Genomic DNA, 19,052 nt, shown 5'->3' with positions numbered 1-19,052 from the left:
ATTAATTACAAATATAGTTACTTGGCCAGTTATGCTCTCAGAACATTGCTATTTGTCACTGAGTGCTGGAAGTTTCACTAAAGAGTAGGTTTTCACCTGCCTTTGATACTCAGCTGCAATACTCACTCTCTTACAGTTTGTGAGACAAGGAGCAGAGTGAAGTCAATTACAGAGAGAACTCAAGACACAAGAGGTTTGGTTAAAAGAAAATACCTTTACAAGAGATTTGTGAGAAATGAAACAGGCTTGGGCAAGTGCACACACACTAGGCATGGCAACTCAAGACTAAGCAAAGACACGAACAAAGGGTAGTGCTTAAATATCAGACAGCACAGGTGTAAACAATAACCAGTCAACACAGGTGAAAGAATGTGATGGCCAACCTGAGAAGAAGGACCTACAGTTTGCTTTAGAAGAAAGAATATCAGCTTCAAAAGTAAGTGAATTTGTTTTGTTATGTAATGATTTAACAGACAATATCCTTGACAATTGTGGAGGCATGCAATCCATTTGAACTGTTCTGCATTCTTTTGTCTGATGTTGGAAATTATGTGTGTGTGAATTTGCACGATACTCAACATTTTATTAAAAACTTTACATTTTTGTAATGATGTGCATGAATCTGTCCACATGCATTATGTTTTTGTGTTTCAACCTGCACACTTAAATGGTGAGAATATGAAAATGCAAGCACATTAACAGCTAGGGGGATTTAAAGTCTTAATTTCAGATTGATCACTTGATTGATTCATTCATCCCTTTAATATGGTGCTCATTCGTAAGACTACTGTCCCCTTGAACATCTATCAGATCAGATATAGAACTTTGATGTCTGCACTGTATGAAAATGAAGAGATTTATGGAGTGAAGCTTTCTGGACTGTGGGTCAGGGCAGCATCTTTTAGATGTTGTGTAAGAATCTCCAGTTGTAATACCTGAAGTTAAACATTGATTGCTATCAATTTACAATTAATTTAGCCTTAGTCCAGTGAATAGACCACTGGACTCTGTGTTTGGGTGCAATGTATTCAGCCTTGCAATGGGGAGATGAGTTTAGACACTGATGCCTTTACTGATTTATTTTGCTTTTTGTTGAATAATGTGGGCATTCATTGTAATAGAAATTTGTTGTGTTCATCTCCACCAACTAAAAAAATAAAAAAACAGTTCTACTGAATTTTCACTGATACGTTAAGCTAATATGTTTATCTAATTTGTGGTGAATGGTCTTTGGCTATGATCTCTATTATATTGCTATTTCCAATGAAATAGCATGGTTTTATGTAGGAAATTATGTAATATCTACAGTACTGCATTTGAATGCCTTGAGTCATACATTTTTTTAATGATACAGCTGGTGTTTTAAAAGACACCACAGCATGATGTCAAGAATTTAAACATAGCAACATATTGTGTGGTAAATCTGTCATGATGCTACAGCTGTCTGTAAATGTGGAAGATGTTTCTTTCAGTAATGCTGTGTTAATTTTGTGTGATAAAAAAATTATGGACAAAGCAAGAATACCAAATGAGGTGAGGATGAACTAGCTTTATTGACTGACTGCTACCATTACAACATTTCACAAGTCATTCATATTATGTGAATACTTGTGATTGCTTCTCATCTGGATCTCGTCCCTCATTCTGCAACCTCCTTGCCCTGAAAATGAATTTGAAAGACCATTTAGAACCATTTATTATATCATTTCCTTTTATCCTACAACTCTCATTACTCCTTTAAATTAACATATATCACAACAACAAAACTTTCCACATAATAACCTACCTTGCCGGCATCACGGCTCTTGGCTCTCAGCTTGTTGACCTGGGACTCGGCAATGTCGGCACGCTCCTGAGCTTCCTCCATCTCATGCTGCACCTTCCTGTATCTGGACAGGTGAGTGTTGGCTTGCTCCTCCTGTTGAGGAGTCCAAAAATTAGAAGAAATATTAGTAGAAATATTTCACGTACTACATGTAGCAATAGATACAAGATTTAGAACAAACTTATGATGTCTCCTTTATTGTTATTGTTTTATTACCCACACCCAAGGGAAAACAGGAAAAAGTAACCTCATTCTTTGACTTTTTTATTTTTCGTGTGCAGTCACTAGTTATTGACTTAATATAGCACAATTACTTCCTGAAATACTCAAACAAACTAAAACTGCTTGGAAAAATCTATAGTTTTCAACTTTAAAGTTTAATATAGTCCAGTACTATTCTCTTCACATCTGATTATCAAGCACATGGTATAGATTGCTGTGATTCAGTTAAATAATATCCTGATAGAGATTAATGTGTTGAGACCTAATCAATGACATGAAATTCCTGAAAGTCCTGAAACTTACCCCCATCGTCCGCATAGAACATTTTGCATTGCATTCAGGTTGTTATTGAGTCTTTTCCATGGAATATTAGACTTACCGCTTCTTCAGCCTGCCTCTTGTAGGCCTTTACTTTCAGCTGCAGTTTGTCCACCAGATCTTGGAGTCTGTGAATGTTCTTCTTGTCCTCCTCAGTCTACAGTGAGCAGAGATGATTTAAAAGAAGTACTGTGTTGTCATTCTGGAGTGCGGTCTATTTTGTAAAGATGGGTTGATTTTTACCTGGTAGGTGAGCTCTTTGACTCTCCTCTCATATTTACGGACACCTTTAACTGCATCGGCTCCACGTCTCTGTTCAGCTTCAACTTCACTTTCCAGCTCACGCACCTTGAAGTAAATAGTAAAAAATTGAGGAAAAAAGTATTGATAATTGTCACAGTAAAGCTGAGACTTGGCTGTACAAATAGATGGTTATGAGTATTGGGCCCTTGTGTAGAGTCTGTCCACGAGTTTCATGTGGTCCTCGAAAAGATTTAATGAATAGATTTGGTTACCCTTGCTTCCAGTTTCTGGAGCTGTTTCTTTCCGCCTTTCATGGCCAGGCTCTCAGCCTCATCCAGACGGTGCTGCAGGTCCTTGACTGTGACTTCCAGGTTCTTCTTCATCCTCTCCAGGTGAGCACTGGTGTCCTGCTCCTTCTTCAGCTCCTCTGCCATCATGGCTGCCTGGAATTTGCACAACATGGATGTCTCTTAACTTCATTTTCCATTTCTTAAAAGAACCTTCTACTCTCAGAGTATTACTGATCACAGCAATCAAATGAGTATAGCCCATAGACTATTGTGAGCAATTGCAATTGAGCAAGACACTAGAATTGCAGAGCACAGGCCTCAAGTGGAATGTGGATATTGCATTGAGATAATTTACCCCTTTCATACAATGTAAAACTATGCTGTGAATAAGTGAATGATTATATGAGTGGAGGTATATAATTATATGAGTGAGGGTATGAAAGATACAATTTTAAGGTTCAGTTTTCAGGTTCATTTTTAAGGTAATTCAGTAAAACAATGATCACTTATATATCAACAAAAAGAAATGCAGTGATTATAAAATTAAAGTAGATGTCACTCACATCAGTGATAGCCTTCTTGGCCTTCTCCTCTGCATTTCTTGCTTCCTGGATGGTGTCGTCAACTTCACCTTGGACCTGAACAAGGTCACTCTCCAGCTTCTTCTTGGTGTTGATGAGGCTGGTGTTCTGGAAAATTGCATTTATTTAGTATTAGGGTTGTAACGTAAGAACAAGAAAATGGAGCAGTATTTGGCTTTCATAAAAGAATGACAGTTTTGACAAAGGGTTCCCAATTGAGACAAGGGGCTTGAAAATCATTAATGCAAAAAAACATTCTGTGTTCTTCTTTGTCCTCTACAGAAAAGAAATTGATACAAGGCATGCCATTTTCATCTGAGAAAAGCCTTTATTACAAAGCTCTATTAAGAAGTCCTCTACCAACATGTTGCTCCTAATATACCCTTAGTTTGTTGGATAGATTGTGATGTACTTCATCATGTTCATCACAAAAACAAAGTCAGACAAAAACAGAAAGGAATGACTTTCTGTACTCACCTGGGAGTGCAGCAGGGTTACACGCTCGCTTGCATCGACAAGCTCCTGCTCGGCCACTTTGCGGCCTCTCTCTGTCTGCTCCAGGGCAGCCCTCAGTTCCTCTATCTCAGCCAGCATCAGGTTGTTCCTGCGCTCCACCATGGCAACCTGCTCCTTCATGTCCTCCTGTCCTCTGATTGCATCATCAAGGTGCAGTTGAGCATCCTGAAAGAGAGATCAATTAAAGGAATTCTGTATGAAAAGACTCAACTCATTGAGCTCAGCCCTGTAACTATGGGTAATATACAAATACCTTGAGCTGTCCTTGGACATTCCTCAGTTGTTTTAGGGCTTCAGTGGCCTGGCGGTTGGCGTGGCTCAGCTGAATCTCCATCTCATTGAGGTCTCCCTCCATCTTCTTCTTGACTCTGAGAGCATCATTCCTGCTTCTGACCTCAGCATCAAGAGTGCTCTGCATGGAGTCGATCACCCTCTGGCTGTTCCTCTTGATCTGCTCCATCTCCTCATCTTTCTCTGCGAGCTTCCTGTCAATTTCACCCTTGACCTGATTTAGTTCAAGCTGAATACGGAGAATCTTGGACTCCTCATGTTCCAGTGTTCCCTGTAAAATTAAAGAGACAGTAATATGTATTGCAATACATACTGAAGAGCTCAAAGCTTTCGATTGATGGAGTAAGAGTTTAAAATGTCAGTTTCTTGGGCAGGTATTCCTTAAATTATAAATTGTCTCCTTTTATTTCTTCTCAGCTTGAAGACATGTGGAATGATCTGCATGAAAAGCACTGAGTAATTTTGTTATTTATTAGCAAATACTTGAGGAAGGAGTACACCAAGATTCATTAATAAGTCTATCTTTGATTACCTCTGCTTCCTCAAGAGCAGTCTGAATTTCTGATTTCTCAGTCTCCACAGTTTTCTTTGCCTTCTCCAGCTCATGAATGGTCTTTCCAGTCTCTCCAATCTGTTCAGTCAGGTCGGAAATCTCATCTAGATGGACACATATTTGATAACGATTTAAATAGGATTAGTTAAGTATTATTCTGAGTATAATTCAAATTAATATAGCACATTTCTTCCAAAGATCTCTATGTTTCCAAAGATCTCTGTTATTATGAATTATTACAGTTGATCATTAGATAAACCTCAGTAACTGAATGTTTGAACGAGTATGAATAAAATTACGTATGTCAAATTTCGGCGGGATCCACTCTAGCTACCAATAATGTATTATACTTCTGGGTATATGTTCTAGTCTGAGTACTGATTGTATTTATAACTTTTCAGTACATACGCTGCAAGTTCTTGTTCTCTCGCTTCAGGGTCTCCAGGTGGTCAAGAGCTTCTTCATAGGAATTCTTCATCTTGAACAGCTCAGTGCTGAGAGAACGGGCCTCTTTCTGTGCTCCTTCTAGTTCTGCCTGGCCTTCCTCATACTTCTGCTTCCATTCTGCCAGAACCTGGAAAAGTGATGATAAAGTTGATAATGAACCATGAAATCAGTCTATATGTAAAACCTAACTGTAACCCACAGCAGAGATGATAATTCCCTATATTGGAATGTTGAATTTACCTTGTCAAAGTTCCTCTGCTTCTTGTCAAGGTTGGCAGCCTGGGCATTTGCCCTCTCCACATCAATCATGAGATCCTCCACTTCACCCTGCAGTCTCTGCTTGGTCTTCTCCAGAGAGGCACACTTGGAGTTCACAGCCTCAATGGATTCCTCTGCATCCTGGAGACGCTGGGCAAGCTTTTTCCTGTAGAGAGTGACATTTTCATTAACTATCATAGATTTCTCATAATCAGTGAATCCAATATGATACTGTAAAGAGTGAAGTTACTTGGCCTCCTCCAGTTCCTCAGTGCGCTGGATGGCATCAGTTTCATATTTGGTTCTCCACTGAGCCACCTCACTGTTGGCCTTGGACATTCCACGCTGCAGCTCAGCCTTGGCCTCCTGCTCCTCCTCAAACTGCTCCCTCAGCAGGTCACAGTCGTGTCGTGCTGATTGCAAACCATGGGCCAGGGCGTTCTTGGCCTTAAAGGCAACACATGAGTTATAATAAAAAAGAAGGACTGAATATATATGTGGAGTGTCCTGGAAAACAGATGCTCATTTATAGTATTGTTTACTCCATTTTAACATGAGGAGAAATATGTTGAAATGCCATTCTTTAACATAACGTGTTGACAGAAAGACTTGAATACAGCGTAACCTCATTGACAGTCACTTCTCAAAAAATATTAATACGTGGATTATCAAGGTTTTATGGATAATCCTCAACTCCAGGTGTTCTGTATTACCTTGACTTCCTCTTCAATGTGCCTCTTGAGTTCCTCAATCTGCTGTGTGTAGGCTTGCTTGCCTCTTGTCAGCTGAGAGACTAGAGCCTCCTTTTCCTCCAGTTGGCGGGTGAATTCACCTGAGTAAATAAAAGTTGTGTGGAACTCTTCACTATTACTGTATGAGAAGTAATTAGATCCAAAAGGCTGATGTAATGTACTTACCATTCTCTGTTTGAAGTCTTGCTTTTTGTGCATTGATGTCATTCAGTTGGCGCAAATACTCATCACTCTTGGTCTTGAGTTCACTCAGTTGGTCTTCCAGGGTACGGCACATTTTCTCAAGGTTGCCCTTTCAAGAAGTATATTTAAAGTTATTTCAAGTTAAATGTCTCCTGCTAATGAATGCTTATGAAATATTCCCTTCCTATACCTTTGATTTGGCGACAGCCTCCATGTTACTGGACAGGTCATCAATTTCCATTTTGTATTCACTCTTCTCCTTCTCCAGCTTCTGCTTGACACGCTGAAGGTTGTCGATTTGCTCTCCCAGTTCTGCAACACTGTCGGCCTGCTTCTTGCGCAGAGCAGCAGCTGTGGCCTCATGCTGCAAGGTAGACTCTTCAAGATCACGGCGCAGCTTCTGGAACTCAGCCTCACGCTTCTTGTTCATCTCGATCTGAGCAGCAGTGGCACCACCAGCTTCTTCTAGCCTCTCACTGATCTCCTCAAGTTCCCTGGAGAGATCAGCTCTCTGCTTCTCAACCTTGGCCCGAGCAGCACGCTCAGCCTCGATTTCTTCCTCCAGCTCCTCAATACGAGCCTATGGAGAACAGTGGTATCGGTTAAAGTTGTACATATGTTCAGCTTCATTACATGGAATTGTAATGCTTTCAGAAATTACCTGGAGCTCCTTAATCTTCTTTTGAAGCTGAGCACCCAAAGATTGTTCATCCTCAATCTTGCTGAGAAGTTGGCTTGTCTCAAATTCTTTCCTGTCGAAAAGAAACAACATAGATATTGATCAATATGTTTCCAATTTTTTTGGCAGTTCTTTTTAGTATTGTTTTTCTTTTGCATTCCTTCTTACTTTTTGATCTTCTCCTCTGACTGTTGCTTGTCATTCTCCAAATCCATTATAGATTCCTGAGCCAGTTTCAGATCACCTTCAAGCTTTCTCTTTGCCCTCTCAAGGTCCATGCGAAGCTTCTTCTCTTGCTCCAGAGAACCTTCCAGCTGTTTCATATAAAAGCAGGTTATGTCATAAGGCGAAGTCCATATTAACTTTTCAGCCATTGTCTTTTTAATTGTCAGTACAAAATGCACAGGGTAATGGGTTACATCAATGGATCAGATCAATGGGTTTAGAGTGTTTCTGAAGTTGCTCCTAGTGGTTCAAAATGCTCTATGTTCTATGGCTCATTTTAAATTGCACCTATCAAAAATATGTAAATGACGTCTTACATCATCAACATTGTTGCTCAAGCTTGGTCTTGGCTTTGGTCAGAGTATTGACTTTGTCCTCCTCTGCCTGGAGATCATCAAGAGTCTGCTGGTGTGCCTCCTGGAGGGCTTTCTTCTCCTTGGTCAGCTTGGCAATGCTCTCATCTTGAGTGGCCATCTCTTCAGTCAGGTTTTTCACCTAAATGAATTAATGTCACACTCTGTTAGTAATACACTGGTAAAGTGGAAAAAACAAATAAAGACTGCATTGATGAATGTATAAACCTTATTTTCTGTGGCATGTTTCTCCTTCTCCACTTTGGCCAAGGTGAGCTCTAAGTCATCATGTCTTTCTTCAGCTCAGAGCACTCATCCTCCAGCTTTCCTCTTCTTGGCTGTCAGCTCAGCATTGATTTCCTCCTCATCCTCCAGTCTCTCATTTGTCTCTTTGAGTTTAGCTTCGAGCTGGATCTTAGCTTTGATGAGTCCCTCACATCTTTCCTCAGCGTCAGAGAGGCTTTCAACTTCCTATAAGTGAAACAAAAATGCAACAATCAAGCATGAGGAGACATTAGTTTAGATTAGTGAACACTGATAATATAAATATGATTTCAATGTTCAACTCACAGCTGCTACTTGTAATTGCAGGTCGTTCTTTTCCTGCAGCAGAGAAACCATTTTCTCCTCAAGCTCCTTCTTCTTGGCTAATGCCTTTGCCAGCTCTTCTTTGGTCTTTTCAAAATCTTCCTTCATGTTGGCCATCTCTTTCTCAGCTTCAGCGCTCTTCAGAAGTGGCTTGATCTTGAAGTATAGTTTCATCCATGGCCAATGTTTCACATTCATGAATGAGCGGATGTTGTATTGGATGGAGTATATGGACTCCCTGTTTTAGCAGTATCACAATTATACAATGGTTAAAAGGAACTTCATGGCATATTGCTTCCATTTTTACCACAAGTGTTGTGTCCTTTTTTAAACCAACCTACAACACATCAGTTGATTTTTTTGGGCGAGAAAGAAACATCGATTCAGCCTAAAATTTGATGATGTCTGGCCTTACATTCACTGCCTTTCAGCTTTCAGAAAACTGAATGTGAATAAATTGTTGTTGTTGTGTTTATTTTTTGGGACCAAGCATCAAAGCTGCGTAGACACCCATTGTGTTTCTACCTTTTCTTATTATTTATCGTCTTTATCTTTTTCTTCTGGCTAGGGTGTCTATGGCACCCCCTAGAACCGTGTGGTAAAAAGTTTTGAAATTTGGCATACTGATTGGGAAGTTTGATGTCAGCGCCTCGAACGCTCTAGCGCCACCAACAGGTTAAATTTGGAGGTACGTTTATGCACATAACTTTTGAACCGTATGCCTGATTTTCAATCAAGTGAGGTACCGTTGGATTCCTTGGATTAAGCTGAGCACCCATGACGCCATATTGTATTTTCTGCCATATTGGATTTCATGAAAGAGTTTAAAAAATTTTCAGAGACCACAAATTTTGTCCAATTTTCACAAATTTTGCTACAGGTGATCTTCCAACCAAGCCTCAAAAAAGTGGAGAACTGGGTTTTTGATTTTCAAAACCATTTGTCCATTACAGCCAATTGAAATCAGCAGCGAAGCCGCCAAACAGGAAGTGAGATCATATCTCAGCAACTGTTTGATGTGTTTGACTTAGTACATGGACTCAGGACCCCTTCCTGAGGTTGTGCAAAAAATATTTGCGTCATTTGACCACTGGGGGGCACCACAACAAGTAAGAACACGTTTTGCCCAATATCTATTGATGTGTTTGACTTAAAAAGTAATTCTTGTGTCTGGTGATCCCTTGGGAGATCCCAGCACAGACAGAAAAGAGCTTGTCTATTACAGTCAAATGAAAATGGTGGCAAAACTGCCAAACAGGAAGTGAGGTCATAACTCAACAATGTTTTGATGTATCGATACCAAACTTGGTACATGGACTTGGGACCCCATTTTGAAAATGTCCAAAAACGTTTTCATCATTTGACCACTGGGGGGCACTGCAATAAGCAAAAATGCGTTTCGGCTATTAACTGTTGATGTGTTTGCCTTAAAAAATGATTCTTGTGTGTGGTGATACTGTGGGAGGTACAAGGCCAAGACATGGCAACTTGTCAAGTCAACTTTATTGATATGGCTTCCCTATTGGATTTCTTCAAAAGATTTAAAAATTTTGTCGAATCTTCACCAAATTTGGCACTGATGATCTTTGGACAAAGCCTCGAAAAAGTTCTCTGATGCATTTTTGATTTTCAGAAACATTCATCCATTACACCCAAATCAAAGGCAAATGACCCAAACAGGACGTGAGCTCATATCCCAGTTACACCCAATCTTTGGTTAATTGACATAAAACTTGCTATCAGTGCTTACAGCCATGCTTTAACATGACCAGATCAAGTTGCCATGGCGACTCTGCCCTGCTGGACTGCTTGGTCCCCTCATTACTACATTATTGCAGCTATATTTTTTGATTATTTTTTGTGTAAAAATATATACCTCCTCTCCATCATCTTGACAAACTCCCTTCTCATGAGGAAACCACGACACAGGGCCTGAGTCATGGTAACCAGTGTTGCCAGTTTGTCATCTCTCATCTCTTCCAGCTGACCCAACAGACCAGCTTTGAAGAACACCTGTTGTAATGTATTATCAATATATAAACTTGAGACAAGATTGAAGTCTATCAAACATTTTGTAATAAAGACAACATGGTACTGAAGTTTTACAAGTGTGCTCAATCTGATTTAAACCTCCACACTTAGTGCTGATAATAAATTACCGTCACAAGTTACAGAAATGAATATTATTCGAAGAAGTGCCTCTGACATCCTCAACTATGAGGCTTCTTACCTTGGTGTGCCCAAACTTGTACTGAGTGTGGTCAACATCAATGGACCCCAGAAGCTTCTCAGAAGCTTTCTTGTTGTCAATGAACTGTCCCTCAGGGATGACACTAGCATTCAATACTTTGTATCTAAAATAAAAGTAATGGTTGTAATGATGGAGAGGACATGCTCAGAAATTACTCAAGGGAATCTTCCATTTAAATGCAGGTATTTCTAGATTTGGAATTGTGTCTTATTATTACATTTAAAAAACGTAGAGGTCTTTAAACAGGTTATTATCATGCTACACTTTACAATTTAGCAATACAACAGCAGTATCTAACCTACAGATCCTAGGTCCACAAGCATAGTATGAATTCTAATTAATATAGCTATAATGAGAAAATTACCTCTGCTTGAAGTCACCATAGAGGATTCTGCTGGGGAAGCCCTTTCTGCAGATTCTGATACCTTCTAGCACACCATTACACCTCAACTGGTGGATGACCAGGAAGTTCTCCATGAGACCTGGAAAACAAGAAGACATTCACATTATATGTTCAAACATTGTACCAAAAGTACAGAATATAATACTCCCACACTGAAGTTGTGTTGACTTCACTGAATCCTTTTTGATTCGCCTTGAAAAGAGGATTGATCAACCAGTTAAACATAGCATGTCCACTTTCTTGCAGTTTTTCATATTTGGACCTAAACTATTGGAATAACGATGAGTATATTGCCTACCTGGTGTCTTTGATTCATTAGGAATCAAGCATCGCACAAAGTGAGGATGAGTGCTTCTTAAGTTGGTCATCAGCTTGCCCAAATTCTCCTGTGGGACAGAGGGTGGTGTAGTATTAAAACGGAGAATGCATTTGCTTTGTTTATTTCATTCATATTGTGAATAGAGTTAAGTTGTGCCTACTATCACTTTTTAACTGATGCATTTCCAAATCTAATTGAAAGGAAACCAACTGATTTTCATTTTATGCTTTTTAGTATTCCAGAGCAAGTTCATGTAATGTGTAATTATTTCTACATTTTCTTCAGCACATTTTTAAGAGAAGATACTGTGACAGTAAGAGTGCTTTATTTCATGACATCAAATTGGTACTTAAATCACAGAAGTGTGGTTTCAGTTGCATTGAAGTGCATACAGTACCCTGAACAGAGCAGACACAGTCTGGAAGGAACCACCCTTCTTCTTGCCGGCCTTTTTGCCACTAGCCTCTGTTCACACAAGATTTGTACACACATTTGTACACATCATATTTCATGCAATATTTAACTGCACAGCTTTTTCCATTTACTTCTTTTGCATGACTAACCATAAATACATGCCTATACTGACAGCATTTTAAAAATACCAGCATGAATGTATTAACATCCAGAAGCCTGGAAATGTGAAATGTGTAAATTGTTCCTGTAGTTGAAAATAAAAGTGTATCCTTGACTTTATAAATTGAGGAATTTGTGTCAGATATGATAAAATTCATCCAGGTGTGAATATATAAGAAGGAGACTCTACCAATCTCAACAGAAATAAATACAATACCTTCTGCACCAGCATGGGCAGCATACAGGTGAGCCAGCAGTTTGACTGATGACTTCTGGTACAGCTGTACGACTGAGTCGTTCAGGGGGTCCTTGTTCTTGTCCAGCCAGCCGCAAATGTTGTAGTCCACAGTGCCAGCGTAGTGCACCAGGGAGAAGTGGGCCTCAGCCTTGCCTTTGGCAGGCTTGGGCTTCTGGAAGCAAGCAGCTTTGCCCAGGTGTTGGTCATAGAGCTTGTTTTTGAAGGTTGTGTCTGAAGCCTTGGGGAACATGCACTCCTCTTCAAGGATGGAGAAGATGCCCATTGGCTGTTGTAGGCAGAATATTCACATTAGATTGCTTCAGGAGAATAAGAGAAGAGGTTTATGACTGTCAATAATAATGGGCGCCACTCTTACCTTTTCAATGAGCTCAATGCAGGCAGCCAAGTCCATACCGAAATCAATGAACTCCCAATCAATGCCCTCCTTCTTGTACTCCTCTTGTTCCAGCACAAACATGTGGTGGTTGAAAAACTGTTGCAGTTTCTCGTTGGTGAAGTTGATGCACAGCTGCTCCAGGCTGTTGAACTAAATTTTGGGAAGAAAAACAGAAAAATGACCGATTAAAGTTGATCCAGATTGAAAAGAAAAAATGTTTCATGTAACAAAACTATAGTCAATGTTAATGGAATCCTCCACTCACATCAAAGATCTCAAATCCAGCAATATCCAGCACACCGATGAAGAACTGTCGTGGCTGCTTTGTGTCCAACATCTCGTTGATGCGAACGACCATCCACAAGAACATTTTTTCATAGACAGATTTGGACAGAGCCATGACAGAGTTGTGGACCTAATCACAAAGAGGAAAAAACAAATAGAAATGCCAACTCATACTAATAACTCACATAACTAAGTAATATTTCTTCATTATTTTTATTTCAAGTTTGTCAAACATTCCTGAAAGTATTATAACAGAAATTTATTCTATACAGCAAGGCATTCCATAACTGCAAAGCCTTGTTACCAATGCCTTGTGGTAATGCTATGCCATTGCATAGCAAGGCATAGTAACTGTGTCTGGAGAACTGGAGAGATCAGGTCATTAAATGCAACAGAGTATTTGGGGGAAGAACACATCTTTACATACATTACCTACCATGAACACAGTTAAAATGTAAGTATTGTACCTGCGGTACAGTCTGCCCCTTGGTCACATACTCGTTTCCGACCTTCACTCTGGGGTAACACAGAGCTTTCAGCAGGTCAGCTGAGTTCAGGCCCATGAGGTAAGAAATTTTATCTGCCACTGTAATGAAGAGAATTAAGATGTATTATTAAAATCAAAAGAAAGACTGACAGTGTAAATGAAATCAGTGAGCCCACTTCACTGACATCATAACTCACAGCTATTGTGTGGTGCATAATCACTGTTTGAAGTTTTTTAATTCTCCCTATAGTAAGAAGAAATCACATTTAATTTAAACTTTAATATATTAATGTTACAAGATGCCAGTATGATACTTTCTGGAAGCAAAGGTTTCAGTTTATGAAGTTATTTTATTTCAAATATGTAGAGGATGCAGCAGAGTTTTCCTAAATTCATATTAGATACTATTTTATTCTTTTTGCAGAAATAAGGTTGGTAAGATGATAGGATGACTCTCCCTGTGTTGTAGAAGTGAATGCACTCATGGAAGTTAATATTTCAGTTAAGTTCTAAGTTCTAGTTCTAATTAAGGACCTGGTGTGCCTGTCTAAGGCACTGAGTGGATATTGAAAAGGTATGAGTGTCTAGGAGCAGTCCCCTTGTTTTTTAAATGGCTAGATTAAGTTTCCACTCAAAATCCTATACACTCCTGAGACATTTTTTAAATCACACAAAGAAAAATGTAATTATAATTTGTGACCACAGCTATAAGCACCAATGAAAGGTGCCCAAGCACAACAATGGCCATCAATTGTTTTTACTTGTGTGATGAGTAAATCAGGTCTCACAAGTGCCATGATTTACATTTATAGTTTACATCAAATATTTTTTTTCTTTTTTATGAAATGAAATTCCAACACTGCATCTGTATTACGTAACCAGTGATGACCACATTTGTTATGGTGACACATCCCAAAGAGAGTTGTTTAAATCAAACTGGTTGGTGAGGTCTGATATCCACATTCATTGAGATAGACAACTGCCTTCTTTGCCTGTGGATTATTTCCATGCTGTTTTGACATTAAAACTTAAACCTTACCCTCAGTGCCATCAGGCTCAGCCTGCTCCTCACGCTGCTTCTGCTTAAACTTCATGTTCCCATGATGCATCACTGCACCAGTCAGCTTGTAGATGCCCATCTTCTCCTCCGCATTGAAGCCCAAGATGTCAATGGCAGTCTGTGTGATTGGAAACAGAAGCATGTTTATGAGCTTGCCAGTTATACTTATATATTTTACCTGTAAGATCATTTCTCTACTTAATTCTGGTGCAGACTTCTGTCTTCTCTGGGTTGAAGCATGCAGTCACAAAAATTGTCATTGTTCATTATAGACAAAAAAGTACCGTTTCATTACAGGGAAAAATAATAAAACACAAAAATTCATCTCACTTACATCTGTGGCTATGAACTCCTCAACATCATTAATGCTTTTAACAGTGATTTCTCCTTGGCTGATCATAGGATAATCATATGGGTTGGTGGTAATGAGAAGTGCCTCTGTAAGAGAAAATAATTATAAATGCATACATTCCTGAAATTTGAATTATGATATTTAAGGTCTTGATCTTGCAGATTTCATACCTAACAGTTCAGGTTTGTGGCCTGTCATAAGCTGATAGAAGATGTGGTAGCTTCTCTCAGCCGACAGCTGGAATGTAACTCTTGACTTTTCCAGTAAATCTATAGGTAGGGTATGATATTTTCACATTTTGGAAATATTTTATTATACTCATTGGATATTTGATCAACACTGAATATCAGCTTAAGAACTTACAGGTTTCAATATCAGCAGAAGCCAGCTTTCCTGTTGTTCCAAAATGAATCCTGATGAACTTCCCCTGAACATTCAAACATTTAAGAAATTAGAAGGAATTCAAATTCAAATTCAAAATCATTTGAATAGTGTTAAAATAAATGTCATAATAATGTCAATTATAACCACCCTGAAATACATTTAAATACTTACAAAACGAGAGGAGTTGTCATTCCTCACAGTCTTGGCGTTACCATAAGCCTCCAGCAGGGGGTTCGCTGCGATGATTTGATCCTCCAGAGATCCCTACAGAAGACATCAGGCACTTCAGATTCTGTATGTGTATAAGCGTATTACTTTCTGAGGTACATTCACAATCGCTTGAGACTGACCTGCATCTTGCCAGGTACGGGCTCAGCTTTCTTTTGGCCAGACACTGCGATTGTCGCAAAGTACTGGATGACACGTTTGGTGTTCACAGTCTTTCCTGCACCAGATTCTCCACTGTGAGTGGAGAAGGATATTGATCAGAGCTTTAGAAACATAGACAATAAGCCCATATTATATAAAGTGCATGCAAACATTCATTTAAATCGTGTTTTAATATATTTTAAACAAATTAATATTAAGTTGTAATTAATCATAAATTAATTATGTTATGAAACTGAGTAACACTGATTTTGATTCAATGACAGAGTAAAAATTCCTTTTATTATTTTTTTTTACTTTTGCTTGTTTTTACCCTGTCTGCTAGTAATGCTTTCATTAGCGTATGAAATTTACATACGTAATCAGGATGGACTGGTTTTCACGATCTGCAAAAAGAAATCACATTTTCCCTCCATCAATGCATTGTATGGTAAATTGCTCAGAACAATATGATGTCATCAGAACATGTGGTGATTTTATATGAACTTTATATGAGTACTCCAGAATATAATACACCTTATAATACCAGGAGATATTCTTACCAGTCAGCATGAACTGATAGGCATTGTCAGAGATGGAGAAGATGTGGGGCGGGGCCTCAATTCTCTTTTTACCTCTGTATGCAGCCACCACAACGGCATCGTACACTGGAAGCCATTTGTATGGATTCACAGTGACACAGAACAGCCCAGAGTATGTCTGAAACAGCAGAGGTCAATATTACTGCACATATTCACCAGAAACAATGGCTCATTGACGGAAAAAAGTGGATTAACTGAGAAACTTACATAGATCATCCATGCTGCGTAACGCTCTTTGAGGTTATACAGCACACAGGGCTCGTTGAGGTGGGTCATCATGGCCATGTCCTCAATCTTATCGAACTTGGGAGGGTTCATTGGGTGGATGTCATCCTCCTTCACTGTGATTTTCTGTGGGATTCAAACAATGGTGAGGGGAAGGTTAGAAGAGAGTCTGTCTTCAGGGGTGTGTGTAGACTGACAGAAGGAGGTGTTATGCACTACAAATCCATATATTCTAATTCAGGAAGAAACATCACCTCATGGATGGATGACACTGATGTAATGGAGTCAACTCAATGCATTGATCCCTCAACACACATTTTGTCTCGATGCATGGAAAACATTATTTGTCTGGTGCACTACTGTGTGGGTTGCTTTACTTTCAAACACATTAGTCTTAATTTCAATCCTATTTAAGGAGATGTGGATGGTCAATAATGTAAATTGTTGGATGTGTCACTCAGTCAGATGTATTCCTTCTACATTTTTTCCTCTCATAGTGAGGCTTTGTTTTTCACTGAGTGAGTTTCTCAAATATTTTGTCAATATAGACCAGTCAAACAGGGCACAAACATAACAATGAATTTTGGTTTAGTTTGAATCATGTACGGTTTGCAGGGAAATTGATGTGTAGCTGTACATACCTGCCCGTCCAGTGTTTCAACGGTGGCTTTGCCCCCCTCTCTGCTGATGAGTTTCCCTTTGAGGTACATCTCCTTGGGCTCAGCCACAAAGTAAGCTGTTTTGGCATCAAAGGGTGCGTTCTGGGCCTCAATTCTCTCCCTCTCTGGCTTCCGGAGGAAGACGGCCGCTGGGCCAAAGGCCTCCATCTCCGCGTCCGTACTCATGATGGCACTTCACTAGAGGAAAAACAGCAAACATCAGTCATCTTGACATGGATTTGTTTGCTGATTGAAAACAATGTAAAAACAATGCCTTATCTCCACTGGGCTCTCCACACGTGGAAAGACTTGTTTGCCAATTTCAAAATTATTTTTTTTGTATAGTCCTTTTTACAAAGTGAATTCATCGAAAAGCAGCTTTGTAGAAATCCCAGGCTTGAACCCCCAAGAACAAGTCTTCAGCAGCAGTGGAAATGAAAAACTCCATAGCTAAAAGGAATAAACCCTGAGCAAAACCCAGCTCAATGGAAGAACCTGTCCTCTTCTGACAGCTAAATTAGAATTTAACTTCAAAAAAACCAGGTCTGATAATTTTCACACTTACATCATTCTATAGAATACAGATTCTGGAATTTTAAGAAATATGTTTGTTTTTGAGTCTTTTACAAAATATGTTTTTGAGGGGAGATGCAGGTCTAGAGGGTACTGTCCTTCACTCTCTCAAAGACGATATGAACAGTGCCTGTTTTTTATTGAAGCTGATGTTTCTTACCTTTTCAAAGTCACTTACAGCAAAACACTACCTGCCGTAATGTGGGATTGGTGATATTTTCTGTGTTTCATTTAAATTCTCCATCCAAAATACTTAAAATTGTCTTAATAAGATACAAGGACACCATCAGGTTAAAGTTGAATCTCCTTTATTCTGTAGCTGCTCTGCTTTAGGTGTGGTGAATATGGTGAGGAAGGATTTCTAACCCTTTAACTAACCCTATTTGCAAGTGTCTGAAAAAGTACCACTAAAAAGCTATTTGCTTTTAACACTGTTGTGCATACAGGAATCTTTATTTACCTTTTTTGGAGCCACAAGAGAAAGGTGGTTGCTGGTGGTCTTTGGATCCTGAAAATGATAGTTCATTGTGTTCAGTTTGCTGTTAAATACCTTGTTTTTCAAATCCTAGTGTGACAGTGTGTTAAAACACACTAATGTCACAAGGCCTTTATCCTTATTGTTGAGAACTGGCCGGGGAGGTTGTAAATTTAATGAAATAAAGACAAAATGATTAGACAGGGTAACATTAGATTTGTTGTTTAGTAGGGCTTGGACTCATAGCTTTAAAGCCATTGATGGGTCTGAAAAGATTCATTATCTGTTACATTTAAAAGAAGATGTAAAGATGTAAAAGAAGAGTGAAAAAGTAGAGTGATACAATAGACTTCTGCCAAATGTCAGCCAAAATATGATATATAAGCACATGATTTTAATAATGTGTAATAATGATGTAGATTATCATCAGTTAAATTCAAAATTCAGCTTGCGCAATACATTATTACACTACACTATTATTACACACTACAAGACACAAGGAAAGTCACATCAAAATTATATTTGGACAGATTTGTCAATAACACAACTAACATTTAACTGCAGTTTTTGAATAACTGACCTGAATGCAAATTCATTAAAAATGCATTCCACGATTTTGTACATATTGGTCTACTCGGACCCAAAAAAGGGCAGCAAGAATGAGGCTCATATTTATGGTAGGTAAAATCTGAATCTGAATCTGTAGCAGCATTACACCACATCTCACTCACCTTTCCAGGGTAGCAGTCACTCCCCAGGGGAGGTCACTTCTGCTTTTTTATATAACAAGATTTGTCTTCACTCAGCAGAATTGACCTGCTCTATTTGGTCATGTATTTTTGCCATCTTACCAGTGATCCTCCGCCAGCATCATTAACAGTGAAATTATTTTTATCTAGGATTAAGCATTTAAGATGGCAATATCACTTACTACTTATTAATCAAACTAGTTAATGGGATCCTAAATGTAAGAAGAAGAAAAATTCCACAGTTTCAATACACTTTTGTTTTGAGTCGTTTCATAGATATATCTGTATATCTATTTATTAATGTTTGTGAACTGTGAACATTACACAAAA

At 38.9% G+C, this 19,052-nt stretch overlaps 1 pseudogene; it reads right to left on the bottom strand.

The window, feature by feature from the left end:
- Positions 1 to 1,534: 1,534 nt before the first annotated feature.
- On the bottom strand, positions 1,535 to 18,722 carry LOC118778839 (annotated as a pseudogene).
- Between the last annotated feature and the right edge of the window lie 330 nt (positions 18,723 to 19,052).

The sequence above is a fragment of the Megalops cyprinoides genome, chromosome 6, assembly GCF_013368585.1.
Source record: "Megalops cyprinoides isolate fMegCyp1 chromosome 6, fMegCyp1.pri, whole genome shotgun sequence".
Taxonomy (NCBI): Eukaryota; Metazoa; Chordata; class Actinopteri; order Elopiformes; family Megalopidae; genus Megalops; species Megalops cyprinoides.
This window is presented reverse-complemented; position numbering and strand designations above follow the sequence as displayed.